This window comes from Leopardus geoffroyi, chromosome A1, assembly GCF_018350155.1.
Source record: "Leopardus geoffroyi isolate Oge1 chromosome A1, O.geoffroyi_Oge1_pat1.0, whole genome shotgun sequence".
NCBI classification, from domain to species: domain Eukaryota; kingdom Metazoa; phylum Chordata; class Mammalia; order Carnivora; family Felidae; genus Leopardus; species Leopardus geoffroyi.
This window is the reverse complement of record NC_059326.1, coordinates 24,317,848-24,340,573: the sequence shown is the minus strand read 5'-3', so window position 1 is coordinate 24,340,573 and position 22,726 is coordinate 24,317,848. Positions and strand designations below refer to the sequence as shown.

Genomic DNA, 22,726 nt, shown 5'->3' with positions numbered 1-22,726 from the left:
CTTGTGCCAGCACCAGACTGTCTTGATGAGTACAGCTTTGTAGTATAGCTTGAAGTCTGGGATTGTGATGCCTCCTGCTTTGGTTTTCTTTTTCAAGATCGCTTTGGCTCTTCGGGGTGTTTTCTGGTTCCATACAAATGTTAGGATTGTTTGTTCTAGCTCTGTGAAGCATGCTGGTGTTATTTTGATAGGGATTGAAACACTAACCTGTATTTGAGCGTATTTCCAGGATAATACTTTTTCTGTCAAGGAATTTTTAATGCATAAATAGTTTTCCATATAATGAATTTTGCCACTCTTGTATTGTTTGGGTGTTTAGATTGTTCCTAGTACTTCACCACTCTAAGGAATTTGATGATGTATATATCCTTGTAAGTAAACCTTTGCCCACTTTCTTAATTATATCCTAAGGATACAGTCCTAGAAGTAGAATTGCCAAGTCAAAATTTATCCTCTTGTTTAAGCCTCCTGATACATATTGCCTAAATAACAGAACATTTATGTCATTTTACATCCCATCAACATGTCCTTTCATTAGACAATGTTCTTCAACAGTGGGGCACTTAGCATTTTCTGATATATAACGTAGCACATTTAACTACAAATTTTCAGAGTCAACTCAGAAATCACATCGAACAACTCTCTAGTTGTAATTCTCTAGGAATAGGATGTTTTGATGAATGTTTTGTGTCTTTTTCACGTGCACCATGTGCTAAAGAAAATAGAAAATTCAATACTTGCACTGCACCACCTGTCTGTATTTCCCTGCGCCCATTATAACTACATTTACAGAACCATGCTTTGGCTTATTTTCTTATATAGATGGCTGATATGAAAACATGTAGCATTTGAAAAACCTCCATATAATATTTTTAAAACAGTTCAATGGCCTCTTACAAAATCCCCTAGGAGTATTTCTCTTAGCACTAAGGATCTGAATAAAAGTTTGTTTTTCCCAATAAACTAGTGTACTTCTGTCTATCGGTGAGAGCTATGTGGTGTACTTCCTTTTTTTGTCCTGGTTTTTAGGATGATCAGAACTAAGTTCTATGCAATTACTATAGCATTATTCACTTTCAGCAAGATTTTTTAAAATATAAATTTTCTTTTGTCCTTTTTTATTTCTCTCTTTTTTTGTGGAATGTTCAGCTCTTACTATAATTAATCTACCTTAAAACTTTTTAGAGGGTGGGGAGAGAAGGTCAAATTATAAACCAGTTAATAAAAATTATATCTTGGGGTGCCTGGGTGGCTCAGTGAGTTGAGCATCTGACTCTTGATTTTGGCTCAGGTCATGATCCGGGGGTTGAGGGAAAGAGTGCTGTGTGGGACTTTACACTGGGCATGGAGCCTGCCTTATGATTCTCTCTCTCTCTCCCTCTGCTCCTTCCCCCTGCCTCTTAAAAAAAGTTATATCTTTAATTAGTAATATAGATGATTTTGGGGTTGGGCTAAATATGTATTAATTTTTATGTATGACTTAGAAACAGTTTAAAAATTAGAGTGTGAGTTATTTTTCTATTCACCTTTCTCTGCCTGGCAAAAGAAACTAGGACTTTGGGAGTAATCAAAGGCTTTATTTTAAGTTTAATCTGATTTTGTTTTTATAAACAAAATAAAACATCTAATGGATTCCTTTATAACACAGAACTAGCTGTAGAAGAGAGGTTTGCATGTTTTAACGTTTTATATTTACACAGATGACAGATCTAGCAACTGTAGGTTGACAGCCTGAAATAGTTTATGTTTCTGGTTCTGTATTTTTTAAACATTATCATGTTTGGTATCTTGGCTTTCTGTTATTATGTGTTAGCTTGCAAATATGACATGGGAGACTGGTTAGGTTTCCAAATGTCATGGGAAAATAGGATTTACATCTCATAGTTATGTGTACATTTATTTGTCTACTGAGTTAATTCTGTGTCCCTTCTACAAATGTTCTATGAACCATGTAAAATCAATTCTGATTGTAGCTAGTTAAACAGCAATTTCCTCCTTAAAAATGCTGTTTCGAGAAGATGAGACAACTGGAATAAAAGTTACCCATGACTTTAGCCATGAGTCATTTCAAAGAACTCAAGGTTGATTCAGTTACTAATGCATTCATTCAGTGTATATTTGTTTACCTTTTATGTATCAGGTACTATTACTGGGATAAAATGGTGAACTAGACAGCAGTAGACAGGCAAGGTTCTTGATCTTATAAAACTTACATTCTAGGGGTGCCTGGGTGGCTCAGTCAGTTAAGTGTCTGACTCTTGATTTAGGCTCAGGTTATGATCTCATGGTTTGGGATCTCAAGCCCTGTATTGGACTCTGTGCTGACAGTGTGGAGGCTTCTTGGGATTGTCTCTCTCCCCCCCTTTTTTTGCCTGTCCCCCAATCTCTCTCTCTCTCTCTCTCTCAAAATAAATAAATAAACTTAACAAAATAAAAAATAAATAAAACTTACATTCCAGAAGGAGGAGCCAGAAAATAAAATAAAAATAAATATGTAAATAAATAAGAAAATTTTAGTTAGTTGTAAGTACTATTCAGAAAATTAAGTAGGGATATAGTAATAAGCCTCTAGTTTAGAAACATTGGTCATAGAAGGACTTCTGAGGAGGATAAATTTTAGCTGAGATCAGAATCAGAATAGTTCCTTTCTGTAAAGATGAGTGTAAGACAATTCTAAGTAGAGAGTATAGGTAGTGCAAAGGCCCTAAGGTAGGACTTGGTGTGCTTCCACAAAAGAACGAAGGCTAACAGGGCAGATACTAAAGATGCTCTGATTTATTTATTTATTTTATTTTATTTTATTTTATTATTTTGTTTTATTTTATTTTATTATTTTATTTTATTTTATTTTATTTTTTTTTATTTTTATTTTTTTTTTTTTTACCCTAACAGAGACTCTCTGTCTTTTGGTACCTAAAGATCAAAATGAGAGGCACCTGGGTGGCTCAGTTGGTTGAGTGTGTGACTCTTGATGATCTCAGCTCAGGTCTTGATCTCATGGTCTTGAGATCAAGCCCCACATTGGGCTCCGCACTGGGTGTGAAGCTTATGTTAAAAAAAAAAAAATCAAAATGAAAGGCAGCCTTTCCCATTTCTAATGGCTGTTCTGCGTTTTTCTGATTCTGAGATAGGAGTGCACAGTGCTATTACTAATAACAGTAGAGACTTATATAGTGCTCCCTACAGGCAGGTACTATTGTAAGTTCTTTACATGTGTTAACCTATGAGATTATGAGATACATATTTTTATGTTTATGTTTTTGTAGATGAGGAAACCAAAACACAGATAAGTTACTTAACATGGGATCAAAGAGGTAGTACATGGCAGAACAGAGATTTGTTTCCATTAGTCAGAATCCAGAATTTGTGTGTTTAACCATTAAACCATACTGCTTCTTGATAACAATAATGAGGAAGATAGTGGCATACACCTTTATTTTTGCTATCAAAGCATCGTAGATTAAACAAATCGATGTTATCCTCATGTTACATCTTATGAAAAGAATAAGGAATTGGTATTTAAAATATAAGATACTGGTTACAAGGACATGGGTTTATTTTGCATCACTGGGCAAAGTAAACTCATTTGCCATACCTTCTGGATCTATACCTTCTGGATCTCCACTTATACCATCATCCATTCATCCATTCTTTTACCCACCAATAATTACTGTTTGCCTACCATATATATCAGGCACTTTTTTAGGTACTAGCAATACAGAAATGGACAAGTTAGTCTCTGCTCTTATGGGGTTTACTTTTTCCAAAAGTGTGACAAAAATTCTGTATTAGTAAAGCAAATCTTTAAAACTAACTCAGTTAACAGAATCAAATATCTTCAGATACAGTTAATTTGGTCTTTACAGATTACGTACTAATTCACCAGGGAATAAATGACTTGAGTCAAGGCATTTGCACAGCTGGAAGTCAAGTTTAAGATTAGATTGCCATGAACCCAAGTGATCTGGCTCCAGCCTAAACACTGAATGAATCCACTTACTTGGAGCGGACCAAGGTTTGCAAGAGAGGCAGCATCTGTCCCATAGAATGGTAGCTGATGTGTTTGTAAATGACCAGTGCTTTCAACTCTGTAAAGTTCAGTTGAACTTGAGAAGACATAGCCAGTATCTCCTGATTCTTAGTAAATTCTGATCTTTTCCAGTTTAACTTCTACTAAATTAGGCCATAGAACCTGGAAATCAGCCATGTTACATAAACACTCTAGAAGCATTACGCTGTGAGTAGGAGACAGGGGTAATGAGCCATATCTAAAACTGTTTTTATTGGAATCCATAAGAGAAGGAGAGAGTAGAGTTTTAAAAAAAGTATGAGTGAGATGAGTTAGTGGAAAATGAGACTAAGGTGAGAATAAATGTGTGAATATTAGAGATTTTTACAGACTGGAACTTGATTTGAAATGGAAGAATGGAAAAATGCTGAGACCATTTTGGACTTAATGGAAATGGTAAGGAAACTGTGATAATTTTATTACTATATTTGAATTGCCTGGTACTATAAAAAACCATTCTTATAAAACTGCCAGATTTCTGGAATTTTCATGAACTAATTATATAAAACCATAGACCAGGATGTTTCAGGAATACACTTGGGTGAAGTCAGAGCTCACATAATTTATGTCTTACTTTAATTTTATCATCACTTGACAAAACTTGTTTAATAAATGCCCTTTCTTTATATCTGGTGCCACATTTCTCAAAGTGATCTCAAATTATTTAGATTCATGTTTCTGTGATTAAATGTGGGAGTGGTAGGTTAAACAAAGGACTTTACTGAATCTTCAAGGTGCTAGGGAACATATAAATCTCCCCTTGTGGGATATAGTACTGTTTTTGTCTTAGAGCATTCTGATAGATTTGTATCATCTGAAACACAATTGGGGAAATTCCCGTCTAGTTCACTGGTGGTCATGTTCCCATTGGATCAGACCCCATAATCTTTTTCTAAGTCCTTAACTGTTTGTATTCCAAGGACGACTTGATGTCTCTTCATTCTTAATATCATAGTATCACCTGTTTCTTAAACAAGAAACTCCAAGCAGTTATATATTTGATTGCCTTTTATTCTACTTTCCCAGCCAATTGTCAACTCCTACTTCATTTTTCTTCCCAGAATTTCACAAATATTTCTCACTTTTTAATTTTCTGGAATTACCTCCTCAAGAGGGGGGATTTTTTTTTAAAATATTATTTATTTATTTTGAGAGAGAGTGAGAGAGTGCAGGAGCAGAGGAGGGGCAGAGAGAGAGGGAGGAGAGAATCCCAAGCAGGCTCCATGCTGTCAGGGTGGAGTCAGAGGTGGGGCTCCATGTGGGGGTCCATCTCACCAACTGTGAGATCATGACCGGAGTGGAAACCAAGGGTCCAACACCTAACTGACCCATTGAGCCCCTCCAGGCGCCCCAGAAGGGGCTTTGATCAACATATGCCTTGGTTGTTTCAGCCCCCTCAACAGGCCTAATTTCTCTCCAAGGAAATTTTTTATTACTGATAAAGATGTCACTCCTTCTTCTTTTGACCATGTTGCCTTTTTGGTTTCCTTGGAGGAAACATTTGTTACCTGATAGTCCTGCTAAGTGTAATTTTTAAAAAGTCATGTGCATTTGCATGATTCTCATACAAGTAAAATGAGTAACATGAATCGAAGACTTTATTCAATTTATTTATTCTTATTATTTTTAAAAAATTTTAATGTTTATTTATTTTTGAGAGACAGAGTATGAGCAGAGGAGGGACAAGAGATACAGGCTCCAGGCTCTGAGCTGTCAGCACAGAGCCTGACGTGGGGCTTGAACCCAAGAACTGTGAGATCATGACCTTAGCCAAAGCTGGTGCTAAACTGACTGAGCCACCCAGGCACCCCAACTTTGTTCAACTTCTTAATTAAAGGAGAAGCTAGTAAGATGTTAAAATTGGTTCAAAGTTTTATAGTCAGAGATTGTATTTTCTACTAGATAAAATTAATCTGCATTACTATAAATATGAGTAATTTGCATTGTGACTAACTGGAATCATTTGCATTGCTACAAGTTTTCTATTACTTAACCTGTAGCCTTGTAGCCTTGTAGAATAGCCTCGCCAATAGAAAGTCAATCATGGATGCAAGCTCCCTTACAATCAGGTAATACCCAGAGTGTCCATTAGACAATGCCCAATCTCCATCCAGGGCACTCCCAGTAATCTTTTTGCCTATTTTTAAGTGTTGGGTAATTTTTTCTCAGCAGTCAGTAATTCTCCACTGACAGTATTTATTTAATCAGTGTTTGTGTTACTTTGTTTCTACAGTGGTGCCACGGCCTGGGTTTAGTAACTTCTAGAGAAGGATTTATGTGGGTTTAGCTTGCCAGGTGAAGGCCTTGCATAGTTCCACTGGAGACAGGAATTTTAAAGCTTTCTGTGAGAACATGAGAGAAAAACTTTTCCTAATTAAAGAAAACTAAAAATAAATTTCCACATAGATGTAACTAGTCAGTGGATTTTAACCTCCTAAATGTGCTCCACTTCCCATTCTCCAGCCTTCCAAATACTGAGCTAAGTATACAGTCCCCTCATAATCACTGCACACTGCAGACGTGAGATGGCCGTGGAAGTGTGCCTTCTTGAACGAGGCTGTGGTCTAGAATGATTTCTCTGTGAGTAAAGATAGCTGATCCTTGCAGAGATGAAACCCACCTATTTGGACTCTTCCATTACCAAAGTGGGTAGAAGCGACAGCATAGTTCAGTTATAGTGGGAATATTTATTTGAATCAAACAAACAAATTAAAGAAATCCTATCAATCCACTGGATCCTTTATTCTCTTAGTGAAAGAGATCAGGTCCTTTCAGTAAGCAGATACCTCTGGGAGGCTGGATTATTTATGCATAAATCAGTCTTTTAACCAGTGCCTCTTAAACTGTCTGCAATGAATAACCGCACGTATAATACCCAATGTTATGGACCAAGATAATAAAAATGAATTTTTTGAAAAACAAAACAAAAACCCCCCACAAAGGCCAAAACGTAAGTAAGTTCCAATTTTTTAATTAGTAGCTTAAACAGATAAAAACTACATTTCGGTAAATATAATTAGCATAATATAAGAAGAAAAAACTCTAATTAGAAAAAATGTTTATTGATTATGCTCATGGGAATAGATGATAATCACTAATTACTTTTTAAATTCCACATTCATAAGTAAACTAAAAGTTGAATCAAATAGTCATTCCCACATATAAAATGCCTATATGCATACTTTGGGCATAGTGCATATCAGTATTAAAAGTGTCGATATGAGGGGCCCCTGGGTGACTCAGTTGGTTAAGCATCCGACTCTTAATTTTGGCTCAGGTCACGATCTCATGGTTTGTGAGGTTGAGCTCTGGGCCGGGCTCTGTGCAGACAGTGTGGAGCCTACTTGGGATTCTCTCTCATCTTCTCTCATGCTCTCTCGCACCCTTTCTTTCTCTGCTCCTACCCCACTTGCTCTCACTCTCTCTAAATAAATAAATAAACTTAAAAAAAAGTTTCTATCTTATTTTTCTTTCCCTTTCCCTATGTTCATCTGTTGAATTTCTCAAATTCCACACGAGTGAAGTCATATGATATCTTTCTCTTACTGACTTATTTCACTTAGCATAATACGCTCCAGTTCCACTCACGTTGTTGCAGATGGCAAGATTTCATTCATCGCTGAGTAGTATTCCATTATATATGTACCACATCTTCTTTATCTATTGATGGGCATTTGGGCTCTTTTCATAATTTGACTATTGGTGATAGCACACTGTAAACATTGGGGTGCATGTGTTCCTTCAAACCAGCACTCCTGTATCCTTTGGGTAAATCCCTAGTAGTGAAATTGCTGGGTTGTAGGGTAGCTCTCTTTTTAACTTTTTGAGGAACCTCCATACTGTTTTCCAGAGTGACTGTCCAGTTTGCATTCCCACCAGCAGTGCAAGAGGGTTCCCCTTTCTCCACATCCTCACCAACATCTGTTGTTTGCTGACTTGTTAATTTTAGCCACTCTGACCAGTATAAGGTGATAGCTCAATGTGCTTTTGATTTGTATTTCTCCGATGATGAGTGATGAGCATTTTTCATGTGTGTGTTAGTCATCTGGATGTCTACTTTGGAAAAATGTCTATTCATGTCTTTTCCCATTTCTTCACTGGGTTATTTGTTTTTTGGGTGTTGAGTTTGGAAAGTTCTTTATAGATTTGGGATACTAACCCTTTATCTGATATGTCATTTGCAAATATTTTCTCCCATTCCATCAGTTGCCTTTTAGATTTGTTGGTTGTTTCCTTTGCTGAGCAGAAGTTTTTTGTCTTGATGAAGTCCCAAGAGCACTGCGTGTCATATGTATGACATAGTCACTGGGTTCTACTCCTGAAGTCAAGACTACACTGTATGTTAACTAACTTGAAAATAAATAAATAAAAGAAAATATATAAAGCACATGAAAAAGAAGTTTCAATTTGACAGATGAGTGTGCCTTTTGTGTGTTACTTTATCTAAAGTAGGGTGGATTGATAACTTGTGTTACACATAAGGGATAATAGACATCTAAAATATTTTTGTGTTTTGTTTTAATAGCACCATAGTGGAGAAAACAGTCTTATGGAGGTATATTACAAGAGTGGTAGAAAAGATTTTAGAGGAATTTCACATGCTTGGGATATTCATTTTTGGGTAACATTTTATGATGATGTAATTTAGAGATTACAAAATAATTGCAAAAATAACATAAGGAAGTCTTGTACATCCTTTACCACTTATGCTCTATCAAAGACACTATTTAAATTTGAAATAACCTAGTGTCATTATTGAAATCAGGAAATTAACATTATATAACACTATTATCTAATCCACAGTTCATGTCTGAATTTTGTCAGGTTTCCCTTTGAATATTCAAAGTGTGTGTGTGTGTGTGTGTGTGGGCGCACATGCACACACGTGTGCATCTATGTGTGTGTGTATTTTACCCCTCACAGTCCAGAGTCATGCATTTAGCTGACATATCTCTTTAGTCTCCTTTAATCTAGAACAGTTCCTCAGGTTTTTGCCTTTTTTGAAGAACACAGGCTAGTTAATTTTAAAGTATCCTCTTTCTTATTGAGTTTTTATTTGTCAGTTTTAGCATTCATTAATGCTTTTCTAGCTTTCTTGTTTCTTCTGTCTTTATTAGCGGGCATTCTAACATAAGGAAGATGTTTCCCTTCTCCTCTATTTGTTTATTAATTCACTTATTTATATCAAAATGTACTCATGCATTTGTATCTTTCAATGGGTTATGTAATCCATTACTAATATGATTTATTCTGATGCTTGAGGTGTCCCAGATTTTGCGAGGGGCTCTCATGTCTTTCTGACATGTTTCCATTATTTTTTTGAGCAATTTCTTAACTTTCTGGAGCAACAAGATACTCTAGGCTTATCCCTGTCCCAGAGCCAGAGTCAGTCTTTTCTCCAAGGAGGTCTGTTTTTATAAATTAAGATTTAGGAGTTAAGTGTGCTAATTGCTTCTGGCATGTAATTGCTTCTGGGCCCTTTCAGGAAGCCAGACTAGAATGGGCACACATATTCCTGTAGGCATACCTTCCTGTATTTATTTCTATACATATTAAGATTAATGTGTTCAGGCTGATGTCCCCAATTCCTATCCAATGCCAAGGCCTAGTGTTCCCTCCTTTCCATACTTGTAATTCTCCTTTCTATCTTCTAGCTGTCTGTTGTCATTGATTGCTAATTTAATTTTCTTGCTGTCAGGGAACATACTGTGAAAGCTTTCACACTTTTGAAATTTATTGAGACATTCATACAACCCAGTATAATGTCTGTTTTAGTGAATATTCCATGTGCACTTGAATATAATATGTGTGATGTGGTGTTGAGTGTACTGTTTATAAATATTGATGAGGTCCAGTTGGTCAATAATGCTATTCAGCTACTCCATATCTTTACTATTTTTTGTGTAGGTAGTTTTAAAGGTGTTCCATTAATTTTTCATAGAAAGGTATTTAAATGTGCAACCATGATTATAGATTTGTCCTTTTTCTTTAGTTCTGTCAGTTTTCCTTCATGTATTTTGAAACTCTGGTAAACATTTTTTACTGTTATACTTTCCTGATAAATTGACCCTTTTTCATTTTGAAGTATCTCTGTCTTTTTTTTTTAATTTTAATGTTTATTTATTTTTGAGAGAGAGAGAGAGAGAGAGAGGCAGAGAGAGAGAGGGAGACACGAATCTGAAGCAGGCTCCAGTCTCTGAGCTGTCAGCACAAAGCCCAATGTGGGACTTGAACCCACAAACCATGAGATCATTACATGAGCTGAAGTCAGACGCCCAACCAACTGAGCCACCCAGGCACCCCTGAAGTGTCTTTGTCTTTTAGTAGGAATGTTCAGTCTATTTACAGTTAATGTAAATATTGGTTGAATTTACATCTATACGTTAGCTATTCATTTTCTATTTGTCCCCTCTGGTTTTTATTTTTCTGATATTTTTTTCTAGCTTTCTTTTGGGTTCATTGAATATTTGTCAGTGTTCTATTTTCAGTATTCAGTATTCTTTATTGCCTTTTAATCTAACCTTTGTATTTTTAAAAAAAGTTTATTTATTTTGAGAGAGAGAGCCAGAGTGCAAGGAAGTGGGGGAAGAGCGGGGGGGGGGGGGGGGGGAGAGAGAGAGAGAGAGAGAGAGAATCCCAAGTAGGTTCAGCACTGTCAGCACAGAGCCTGATGTGGGACTAGAACTTGTGACCTGAGTTGAGCTCATGACCTGAGATGAAACCAAAAAACTGGACACTTAACCGACTAAGCCACCCAGGCGCCCCAACCTCTATATTTTTAGATTGATTTCTTTAGAAATTACAATGTACGTTCTCATTTTACCATTGTCTACCTTGATTTAATATTATGCCACTTTATGAAATGAGAATTTTGTGACCATATAGTTTTGTTTCTCCACCTTCATTCTTTTAGCTATTGTAATCATTAATATTACATCTACATACATTATAAACCACATGATATGACAGCAAATATATGAAATATTATACATCCAAGGCTATTTGTTGCAGCATTGTTTATAATGGTAAACCAAGGAAAACAACCTAAGTCTCCGTCAGTAAAAGGCTGGTTAAATAAACTGTGCCACATCACAAAATGGGATTCTATGTGGCCTTACATGAGAATGAGGAGGTTCTTTGTGTACAAATATGGCATGATCTGTAGTTCAAGGGAAAAGAAAGGTGTAGATTAATGCATGTAGTATGGTACCTTTCATATATAAAAGTGGAAAAATATAAGTAGGTATTTGTATTTGTGTAAAGAAATACTGGGAGGATACACAAATCTACTGAAGTGTGCTATCCATAAATAAAATTTTGGAAATGAGGAAGAAAATGAGGAAACAGGAAGCCATGGGAGTCCTAATTATTTTGGTTTGATTTTTTGAAAACATTTGAATCTGTTAACTATAAAATTAATTTTAAAGCAAAATGAAAATACTTATGTTCTGTGGTTAGCTGTAAAAGAAATACATCATTTATTTAGAAGTTCTGCTCATTCAGTGTTGAATCAAAAGATGATGACTCCAGGGGAAGGCGGCCCTGTGCTGCTGAAGGTGTGTGCCACACAGCTTTCCCCTTTCTTTTCACTTGATCATATCCACCACCTTTTATCTTTGATTTTAAATGACCATCTTGTGTATCCTGGCCTTTTATTCTCTCAGAAGAATATTTATTCAGGAAATAAATGCTACCAACTATTGATGAAGGATGTATATTTACTTTGGGCTATTAATTTTTGTCAATTGCTAGATCTTTTATTCTCTTAACTTTTTTTTAAAGTTTATTAATTTTGAGGGACAGAGAGTGCAAACTGGGGAGGGCAGAGAAAGAGGGAGACAGAGAATCCCAAGCAGGCTCTGTGCTGTCAGCGTGAAGCCCCACATGAGGCTCTGTCCCACAAAACATGAGATCATGACCTGACCCCAAATCGAGAGACAGGTGCTCAACTGACTGAGCCACCCAGGTGCCCCTGTTCCCTAAATTCTTAAATGTGTTTTGAGTAAATTGTTCTCCCGAATGTTAGCAAAAGAGTATATAAGTACTGAGAAACAAGTCTTATGAATATTTTTTGAATGGATTGTTGAGAAGACTGCTGGTTTGTGTGTATAGACTACACCCATCTCAGCCCTGCATGAGGCATTGTGAGTCCAGGAGATAATGGGTTCTCAGTAAGAGAAACTTACAAGACGAGCAAAGAATGGCTAAGCATGACCATGAAAGAAAAGATCTGGGCCACTAGTTAGAAACATGAAATAGGGGGAAAAGATATTCACATTGTTGATAAACTACTAAGGAATCTTGATCGTAAGTTTGTGAAACCTATGCAAAGAGAAAACACAAAATACAGTACAGTACTTGGGCAGCCTGGGTGTCTCTGGGTTGAGCGCCTGACACTTGATTTTGGATCACATTGTGATCTCACAGTTCATGGGATCATCTCCCCTTTCCTCCTCCCCGCAACCCCATCAGGCTGTGTGCTGACGGTGTGGAGCCTGCTTGGGATTCTCTTTCCCTGTCTCCTGACCCTGCCCCCTGCACGTGCACTCTCTCTCTCTAAAAATAAATAAATCAACCTAAAAAAAAAAATTACTGAAACCACTTTCCTGAGAAGAAAAGCAGACAGTTAAAAATGTAAATTCTTTCCATGGGGCACCTGGATGGCTCAGTTGCTTGAGCATCTGACTGGCTCGGGTCATGATCTCGCTTGTGGGTTTGAGCCCTGTGTCAGGGTCTGTGCTGACGGCTCAGAGCCTGGAGCCTGCTATGGATTCTGTGTCTCCTTCTCTCTCTGCCCCTCCCCTGCTCATGCTCTGTCTGTCTCTCTCTCTCTCTCAAAATAAATAAACATTAAAAAAATTTTTTTAATGTAAATTCCTTCCAAAATGATGGACAAGTTTTGTGTAATATCCCTCGAAATTCCAAAGGTGTTCTTGTGGAACTTGGCAAATGATACAATTCATCTGGAAGAATAAGAATTAAAAATTTTTAAAAAGCCCTAAGACTTTTAAAAAGTCCTAAAACATGGGATGGATTGATAGCTAGTGAGGCACAGGGATGATTAGATAAGAACAAAGTGGACATAGCAGCAGGTGAATTGTGGAACCCACATTATGCGTATAGGATCTTTTATGTACAATTTTTTCAACTGTTTTTCTTGTTTGAAAATTTTCCACGTAAGATGGGAAAATCTATGCCACAGCTCCCTACTTTTATCACATTGAGTCTAAATGCCTCTGCCTGGCTGTTAAAACTCAGAATTAAAAAGTTGTGCTATACCTGTCCAACTTTATTTCCACTGCTCCCTATCAAGCCCTGTGCTGTAACCAAGCTAATTTCCTCACTCTCCCTCACTTGTGCTATGCTCATTTCCTCTTTCACACTTCTATTCCTGCTCTTTCTCCTGCCTAAGATGCCCTGATATCCCCTTTCCACTCATCCTAATCTTGCAGTCCTCCATTTAGGCCCTGCTGAATGCAGCCCTCACTCTGGTCCATATATGTGGATCTATTGCCATCCTTATGATTTAACGTAAACTCTGTGGTGCCTTACCTTGTTTATTATCAGTCTAGTCATACATAATTGTGAATCTTAATGCTTCTTTGTGTTACTCAGTGTCTGGTATAGTCCTGAGTAGTAGATGATCAGCCAGTAATTGCTAGATGGCTAATGGATGAGCAGTAACCATAGTCACAAATTCAGTCCTTGAATGATTACTGTCCTTTGTTTTTTCAGGGGCACACTGCCTGCCATGGTTATGGCATCCGGCCCATTGGAGATTTTCAGTAATTTCTGGATAAATAAAAATTTTTTTTAGGTTTCTGCCCTTTCTCTTTTTGAATGCCTGTTTTTCTATACATTATGTCTACTGAATAGGCTAGAATTCCAGTTGCCATATATTATACAAGCATAAACAAACAAATATGTAAGCAAATAAGTAAATAAGCATCCACAGATTCACTGGGAAATTAGTGAAATTTCAAAGTTGGAAGTACTTTTACCACTTGTGTCTAGGAGGGATGCTTGCCTAGGGCTACTATAAAAGAATGGCAGATTATATATTAGTTTCCTATTATTTATGTAACAAATTATCACAAATTTAGTGACTTAAAACAGCACAAACTTATTATCTTCTACTTTCTGGAGGTCAGACATCCACAATGAGTCTTCCAGGCCTAAAATCGAAGTGTTGGTGGAGCTGTGTTCATTCTGGAGACCTTAAGTGGACCCAGGTCTGGCACATTTGAGAATAGCAGGGAAGCCAGTGCGGCTGGACAGAGCTAGGAGAGTTACAGAAGATGAGCTCAGAGAAGTAAGAACTGGGGCAGATTTTATAGAACTTTCTGGGCTCCAAAAGGACTAGACCTTTGTGTGAGGTGGGGAGCCACTGGAGGCTTTTGAGCAGAACACTGTTTTCAGAAGGATCCTTCTGACTGTTGTGTTGTGAATAGATTTTTAGGGTAGGGTAAGAATGGAATCCGGGAGACCAGGAAGGAGGCTACTGCAGTCATCCAGGTGAGAGATGATGGTGATTTGGGCCAAGGTGGTGACAGAATGGGGTGATGGATATATTTTGAAGACTGAGTCGACAGGGTTTCCTGATGGAGAAGACATTAAATGTACAGAGAGAGAGAAAGAGAGAGAGAGAATCTAAAAGGAACAACAATTGAATCCCCTTTGAACTACTCTTGGAGCACAGAAAGGGTGTGCAGCATGAAAAACTTATACCTAACTGTTGTCAGTGGCATGAAATACAAGAGCCTAAATGGCTGTGAAAGGAACCTCCCCATTTTGCTGTGTGCTGCTGAGTATTTGAATCTTTTACAACAACAATATAGTCTTATGTTACTTGCATGATATAAAAAAAAAAAAAAGTTACAGATGAGACTGACAACTTTTGTCAAGGACACTTCTCCCTTCATTTGGGCAACAACATGTATGCAATTTTAACATGAGTTTTATCAGAGATGTAGGTTAATTGAGACAAATAGTTAGCACCTACAATTGGCAAGAACGCTGCAAAGTGCCATGGAATCATCTGATAAACAGAATTATAAAGAAAAATGCAATCAAGAGTGAACAATTAAATTCGTTATTGACTCAGGAGATTGAGATACAGTTGAGGTTAACAGATGTATAATTATAGATCATGGTGCATTTTTTAGAAGGGAGAAAAAGTTTACTGATTGAAAGAAATACTGATCAAACCATATTGTTAGAATGCTTAAGGAGAGAGAGGTACAGCCTGCCTTTTTTTTTTTTTTCCCTACAGAAGTCCCATATTCCTGGACCATTTGATGAATTCAATATAGATTTCAGCATCTTCCACACTGATATGGAAGTACACCAGTTAGACTTCATGTGGCTCTATAGATTCTTTTTCCTAGATTAGCAAGCCTTTCCCTGTACACAGAGGCTTTTCTGATATTCAGTGCATGTTTTCAAACATTACAGATGCAAAAATAAACTGAGTGCTTCTTTTTGAACTTAAAGTTCAGCTAAGTCTATGAGTACATTCACACAAAAAAATCCCCTGGGGTGGTTCAGAGGGCTAAGTGGTATAGTTATAGGACAGTGCTCCATAATCTCTGAAGCACACGACAATATAAGGAATTATTGTTTTGATTTCATTTATCTAGCTTTAAAGAGATTTGAGATATTCTAGACACATGGATTTCTAGATAGGTGTAATGTGCCCATTTAGACACCATTTTAAAAATGAATTATTTTGTTTTTGTTTTTGTTTTTTAGGGAGAGAGTATGTAAGTGGGGGGAAAGGGGCAGAGGGGGAGAGAGAGAGAGAGAGAGAGGGAGGGAGGGAGAGAGGGAGAGAATCTCAAGCAGATTCCATGCTCAGCACAGAGCCTGATGTGGGGCTTGGTCCCATGACTCTGGGATCATGACCTGAGCCAAAATCAAGAGCCGGACACTCAACCGACTGAGCCACCCAGGCGCCCCCAAAATGAATAACTTGAATTGGAGTATTCCTGAGCTCCTTTCAAGTGTTCCTTGATCTCTTGGTTCCCTCTTCATCATTCTGGATGATGAGAGTTTTTATTGTCCTAGACCCAGGCCGGAAATGAGATTTCTCTCTCTCCATCACATGCAGGTACAAATCTTGATCTCCTTTTCTCTCTTGATGCTGTGGCTGTTTTAAGTCAGGGCAGGCTCTTGGCTCTAGTTTCATAGGGCCACAGCCCTTTATCCAAAATTCTTGGGACCAGACAGATGTGTCTGTGAATTCAGATCATCCTGATTTTAGACAAGGAATCTGGAACTTGAAGCACGCATTCCATAACATCACCAGCAGGAGCTAGAACAGCAACGACGAATCGGATCCTTTAATATTTCTGCAGCAAAACATAAAGTCACACCAAGGGGGACGACTAAACATTGTGCAAGATTTATCATATCAGCTCAGGGCTGGTTTTGTCATAAATGACTAGATCAGGTCAGGTTTTGCTACCACATCAGTCATTAGGAATTCTTTTTTAGTTTTCAGAGCTTTTTGGCTTTGGAATTGAGGGTAATGGATTTGGGACTTACAGTTAAAAAACTCAGTGCCTGTTGTATAATAGTTCCAGGAAAGCTTGATGCTATAGTCCTCCCATCTCTAATTTATTCTTTATACTAGCACATTTCAACATTTTGGGCTACTCCACCCTTGCTACTATTGCTTTACATAAGGCTCGGGCTTATACCGTTGAAGCCATTGGCACCCTTAACCTTCAAGTGTGGGCTGCCTACTGGCACCCGAAAGATCAAAGGTACAAATCTATGTGTTGTTTTTCCACCAATTCTGTCAGTGGCTCCCCTCTGCCCACAGGAGAGAGTCCTAACATGACAAGTTTGCAATTCAGGGTTGGCTTTGACCGGCCCCCTACCAGTACAGTTGTACCTCCTCTGCTGTTTCTCTCTTCCTCCTTCACTCTCAAGGTTAGACCTAACAGTTCTCGCTGTCCTCACTTTTCCAACTTCGGAGCTCATCTGTTATTTAAATGCCCTTCCCTTAGGTCAGCTTTGTGAATTCATACATGTTCATGGTGCAATTCAAACATCTCCTCATCAGGGAAGGCTTTTCAGCTCTGCCGAGGTAGAGTTGATTGTTCTCTTTTTGTCACCAGTGTGCTTAGAATATGTATAAATATATGCCAGCAGAGTATCGATGGCATTGTTGCAGATTTTATCTACCTGGGCTGCGGGCATCCCGAGGGCAGAGGCCATGACTCCATCATCTCTGTATTCCCAGCATCCAGCTCAGGACCTGGTACTTTTTAAAAAAACATTATTTGAAGGAATGAATAACTGGGGTGCAGTCATACCTTCAGTTCAACGTTTCTGAAAGTGATTCAAGGACTTACTATTACAAAAATACCCAAGGTCTCTTAAAAAACTTCAGGTTTCTGGGCCCAACCCTAGATGGCCCCAAAGAGAATTCCATAGGGAGACTCTGAAATCTGCACTTTAAACCAACTCATGTGGGTGTTTTGAAAGCTAAAAGCTGTTATTTTGGGGGTCTTTGAGGCATGTGGGAATCGTAGCAGAAAGAAACTGTTTAGGTGATTTTCTTCTCCTACCCGCTTTATAGTTTTTCTGCCTACCACTCAGCCATGGCTGTTCTTTAGATCCCATTTCCTTCCTATTTCCCAGTCTTCAATTCCTAATCTGTTTTATAACAAGCAACCAGACAATAGTAATCAAGAGCACCTCATCTTCTGATCCTTGCCACAATCCCAAGGTACATGGAACCTCAAGTTTATGAAGGTGTGAGGGACATAATATTGCTTATTACACAGACAGATTGACTCTGCTTCAGGGTTTGAGGGCATTTTCTGTGGAATAAAGAACAGACTTACGTCGATGGCCTTGATGGAGGTTACTTTGGCCCCTCAAGTCCTTTTCACTCATTTCTCTCTGTAACTCTGTTCTGGAGATCTGAGGTGGCTGGACAGCTAATGCCAAGAAAACGTCAGCCAGTGGTACAAGAATTCCTTTATTAGAACAGGATTATTCTGCCCAGAGATGGCTTCACTAGAATGGAATGAGGCCTTCTCATGGACAGTCAGGACTGATAGTCTTCACAGACTCATCATCAACGGACAAACAGACTTATCATCAAAGGGCAGAGTTGAAAAAGGAAATGGGACTTTCCTTCCTTCTTCCTTCTTATTGCTACTCTATATAATGACCCCCAAGAGCAACAAAACAAAACAACAAAAAATTACTTAGTTTTCTAAATAAAAACAAATCCGGGCCTGAGCTCCCCTCCCTCCTCTCCCTCCCCTCTCCCTGCCCCCCAGGTTTGGAGAACAGTCCAGTTTGGTCACTGTTGCCAGGGAGACAATTATTTTACTTTGTAAGAATCCAAAGGTCATTGTCCAGAAACTTGGAGACACTCATGGCTATGGCTGTGCTGAGGAGGGAGGGTGGGAAGCATATACCACCCAGGCCTTCATCAGGTCTGGAGTGCTTTATTTATTTATTTATTTATTTATTTATTTATTTATTTATTTTTAACATTTATTTATTATTGAGAAACAGAGAGAGAGCATGAGCATGGGAGGTGTGGAGAGAAAGAGGGAGATACAGAATCTGAAGCAGGCTCCAGGCTCTGAGCTATTAGCACAGGGCCCAACCCAAGGCTCGAAGTCACAAACCACAAGATCATGACCTGAGCTGAAGTCAGACGCTTAACTGACTGAGCCACCCGGGTGCCCCAGGCCTGGAGTGCTTTTGCAAAGGCATCTGCTTTTCTGTTCTCTGCCATTCACTGGGAGCCAGACAGAAGCATTCCTGAGTCCCAGGGCCCTGGATGGGGTAGAGGATAAATCTTTCTCACTTATAGAAATGCTCAACCTGCACTTTTCCAAAACTCAGGGAACCTGTGGTGCAGACCATCACCTCCATCTGCAGTTTAAAGCATTAGCTCTGTCTTCTGTGCTTCTGATAGAACACAGTCTTGGTAGGTCTGAAACAGGCCTGTTCACCAACCCCTTTGTGGCAAGGAGCCCACAGAGTTTTAGAGACAGGTGGAAGTAGGCAAATGAAATTATTCCTTTTAAATCCCTACAGGTAAAAAAGCCCCAAACAATCGTGGGTTGTTTTTTTTTTTTTTTTTTTTTTTTTTTTCCTTGCTAACCCACATTATTATATAAACACCAAAGGAAAAGCAGGGTAGGGATAGATTGGTTTGAGAGGCTTGCCAGACCTCAGGTGTAATTTTTGCCTATGACTTGGTAGCTCTAGAGATCCCTTTGCCTTCATTTTGGTCCTCCTTTGTGTGAGAGATAGGCGGGCAGATGCTCTTAATAAGCAGAGTTGTGTCTTTGCTCTCTAGCTGGTGACGTTAATAGTCATCATTTAGAATAGGTCAAATGCTGTCTGAGGATCTACCTTTAGTTCTTACAACACCATGAGGTAGTAGCATCCCCATTTAACAGATTAGTCTCACAGAGGTTAAGTAATTTTCTCATACAGCCCCATTAAATAGTAGAGGCAGAATCTGAAGTAATGTCTATATTAAACTCCTAAACCCATGCCCTTTCTAACATTTTCCTAAGTGTTTTCCCATTAGGTTTAAAACACAACCTCCCCTAATGGCCTTACCATGAACTTTGAATTGGTGCAATTTTCACTAAAATAAAGCCCCCTAGCTCTCTGGTGTAACTTCTTGTTATTGTCAATCCAAGGAATATGGAATAACTCGAACGATGCTTGCTGCATTACAGGGGAAAATATTTTATTAGCTTATTTTTATTAACATCCTGTAGTTAATTCCCTCATTTCTTCTTAGAGTCTTGGTTTGCAGATAACTAAACCCATGCTCCTCTCTGCTCATGGGTATAAGCTGGGCATCGTACTGAGGGCTGCAGGACACTTGTGTCATTCTTTGCCTTTCTTCTCCTAGGTTTGTCTTCATAACATCAGGGTCAGGTGTTTGGAGGACTCTGCTAGCCCAGTCAATAACACAAATGTTTCCAACTCAGCTACTAAATGATTTCCTCCTCTACTGAGGCTTGGCAGATTTATTCTTCTGTGTTGTCTAATTTTCTTTAGATTGTAAGATGGCTATTTTAATCACAGTACACTGTTACTTGTTAAGGTCATCAAATCACAGTTCCTGGGGAGAGTGCTGGAAAAGCGTCATTGAGTTTGGTTCATCTCCTGTCCATTGTATTTTCTGGGTTTCATATTTAAGCTTCTGTATTTTTTAGCAATGACTGTTTTGCAGATTGCCCCATAAAAGAAAATTGGCTGGCTCGCTTTTTGGTAACGTTCTTTAAAATGTGACTGTTCTGTTTATAGACTAGGTAACAGGTAGGAAATTGGAAATTATTGTATTACAAGGGGAAAAATAGGAGTGCTATTTGAAAGAAATGGCTTTCCTTAACAGAATAGTAAGTCAATAGGTTTTTTACCTTTTCATATAAGGTGCTGATTAGACACAGTACTGAACACTTCTTAACCTGTTACATGAAAATTCTTCTTCTGTCCAGGGACCCAATGGAAGTTGGAGGGTACATTCTGCACAGTCCACACAGCTGATTGGATTGGGATGGGCATCTGGCCTTACCCCCATGGTAGTGGACCATAAGAGGGGCTCAGAACAAAATCTCTGCCTAAATAGGGAGAGTATGGACCAACTACCAACTTGATCACCATCTTTTAGAAATCTGAACAGGGTAGTACAGCAAAGATCAAGTAACTAGTGGCAGGTGTAGAAGATGGAAGTCCATGAAGTAGAGAGAGGTTATGGTGGACCATGAGGGAGAGTGTTACAAGTAAGAAGAACCTGGAAAGAAGCCAACTGGTAGGTGCAGGAGGAGTTAAAGAAGCACAGAGAGGAACAGCCTGAGAGGGAGTAGCTGGGTCCCATGGATGATCAAACCCTCTAATCAAGGTGGAAGAACTGGTGCCTGCGTAACCTCAGATCTTAGATTTGTTATGAAACTGGGCTTTTCTTTTTGGCTTCTGGGAAGTCTACTTAACATCTGTGATTCCTCCTTACTCATTTTGTGTGCCTCCTGACAATAAACTCCATGTTCTCTGAAGGAATTTGAGGACATTTTTCAACAAACCAGCATGTCTAACACTCATTTTAAATAGTATTTTTATCATTAGTTCAAATTCATTCTTTTATTCATTAGTGCAAGATATAGAAAGGAAACAGCAGAAATGTATTTTTAAGCATAATTCTACTAGCATGAAGGACATAGGGTTTGTTCATTTTAGCCTTCTTTGGGAGGAACTTAACATGACATACGTTCTCTGGTAAGCCAAGAGAAGAGACAGCAATCAATATATGGTGATTGTATCTTATAAGATCCGGAATGATCCTTTAGGTAAGCATTAATCATGTTGATGATGAACTATACTCACAGGTTAGAATGTTTATTCAGCAATGTCTCCTGTACTCTGCATTATAGGTTAGTGAAGTTAGGAGGGGTTGTCCCTCGACAAGGTTAGAGTTCTGTTCACCTTTTTTTTTTTTTTATTTAACTTAGGAAGAACAATCTTGGACATAATGCGGGCATGATGGAGATTTGCTCTTACATTTCTGGAGTAGGGAAGAAATAGAGCAAGTGGCTGAGAATATGGACTGTTGATTCAAAAATCCAGCTCTGCCATTTACTATGTGTGAGCTTGGTCAAGTCCCTTAATCTTGAATTTCCTTATTTGCAGAATGGAGATAATAATAGTATCAAGCATTTAGTGTTGATGCTGTAAGGATTACATGAAATGATATATTAAAGGACCAAACAATACTTAGCATTCAGTAAGGGTCCAAATGAATAGTTGTGATGGTAGAATATGTCATAGTTATTGTGTTTGTTGTAATTATTACTGTTGCTGGATGGTGTATTCCAGAGGGTGGCTAGCCCAACCCAACGACCAAATTTGGCCTGCCACCTATTTTTATAAATACAGTTTTAATGGGAGACAGTCATGTCCTCTCATTTGCTTATTGTCTTTGTCTGCTTTCACACTACAGCAGAAGAGCTGCATGGTTCTGACAGATCGTATGGTCCACAAAACCTAAGATATATACTACTTGGCTGTTTGTAGAAGCTGTTTTCTGATCTTTGGCATAGTGGAAAGAGGAAACAGTAAAAGCATAACAGTCATACAGCTCTGAACTTGAATTCTGATTGTAGTCATTAGCTTAGGGAAACTGGGCCAATTTCCCTTTGAGACCTAGTTTCCTCACTGGTTATAGTGAGATACACTATAGACAGATGGACATACGTATCACTGTGATTACATATGTGAAAGCCCTTAGTACCAAATAGTTGCTCAATAAATAGTAATGTCAGTGTCTTCCTTTTACATTCTTCCTTCTGCTTTCCTTCCTACTGTAAGGAAGAAAGATTGGATAGTTCTGGGTTTAATTCCACGATTTCAAAAAGATGGCAAAACACTGTAGTTTATGTTCATATACACATTATCATCTACCTACAAGTAGCTGGCTGTACTTTGCATGAATTCTTAGAACCAAGTAGGACCACTCAAAACCCTTAGCAATGCAAGTTATTATTCAATTCAAATAAAAAAAAAATCTTCTCCAAGGGGGAAATAATTTGTCTTTCAAAGTCATTGGCAAATTCAAATTTGTGTTTCAAATTCAAAGTATTAAGCAAATTTCCTAAACCAGAAGAT

The 22,726-nt window shown here is 38.2% G+C and overlaps 1 long non-coding RNA gene across 1 annotated transcript in view; it reads left to right on the top strand.

The window, feature by feature from the left end:
* LOC123597480 overlaps window positions 1–22,726 on the top strand; it is a 37,439-nt gene that overhangs the window by 9,571 nt on the left and 5,142 nt on the right. The gene's annotated exons all lie outside the window — the stretch shown is intronic.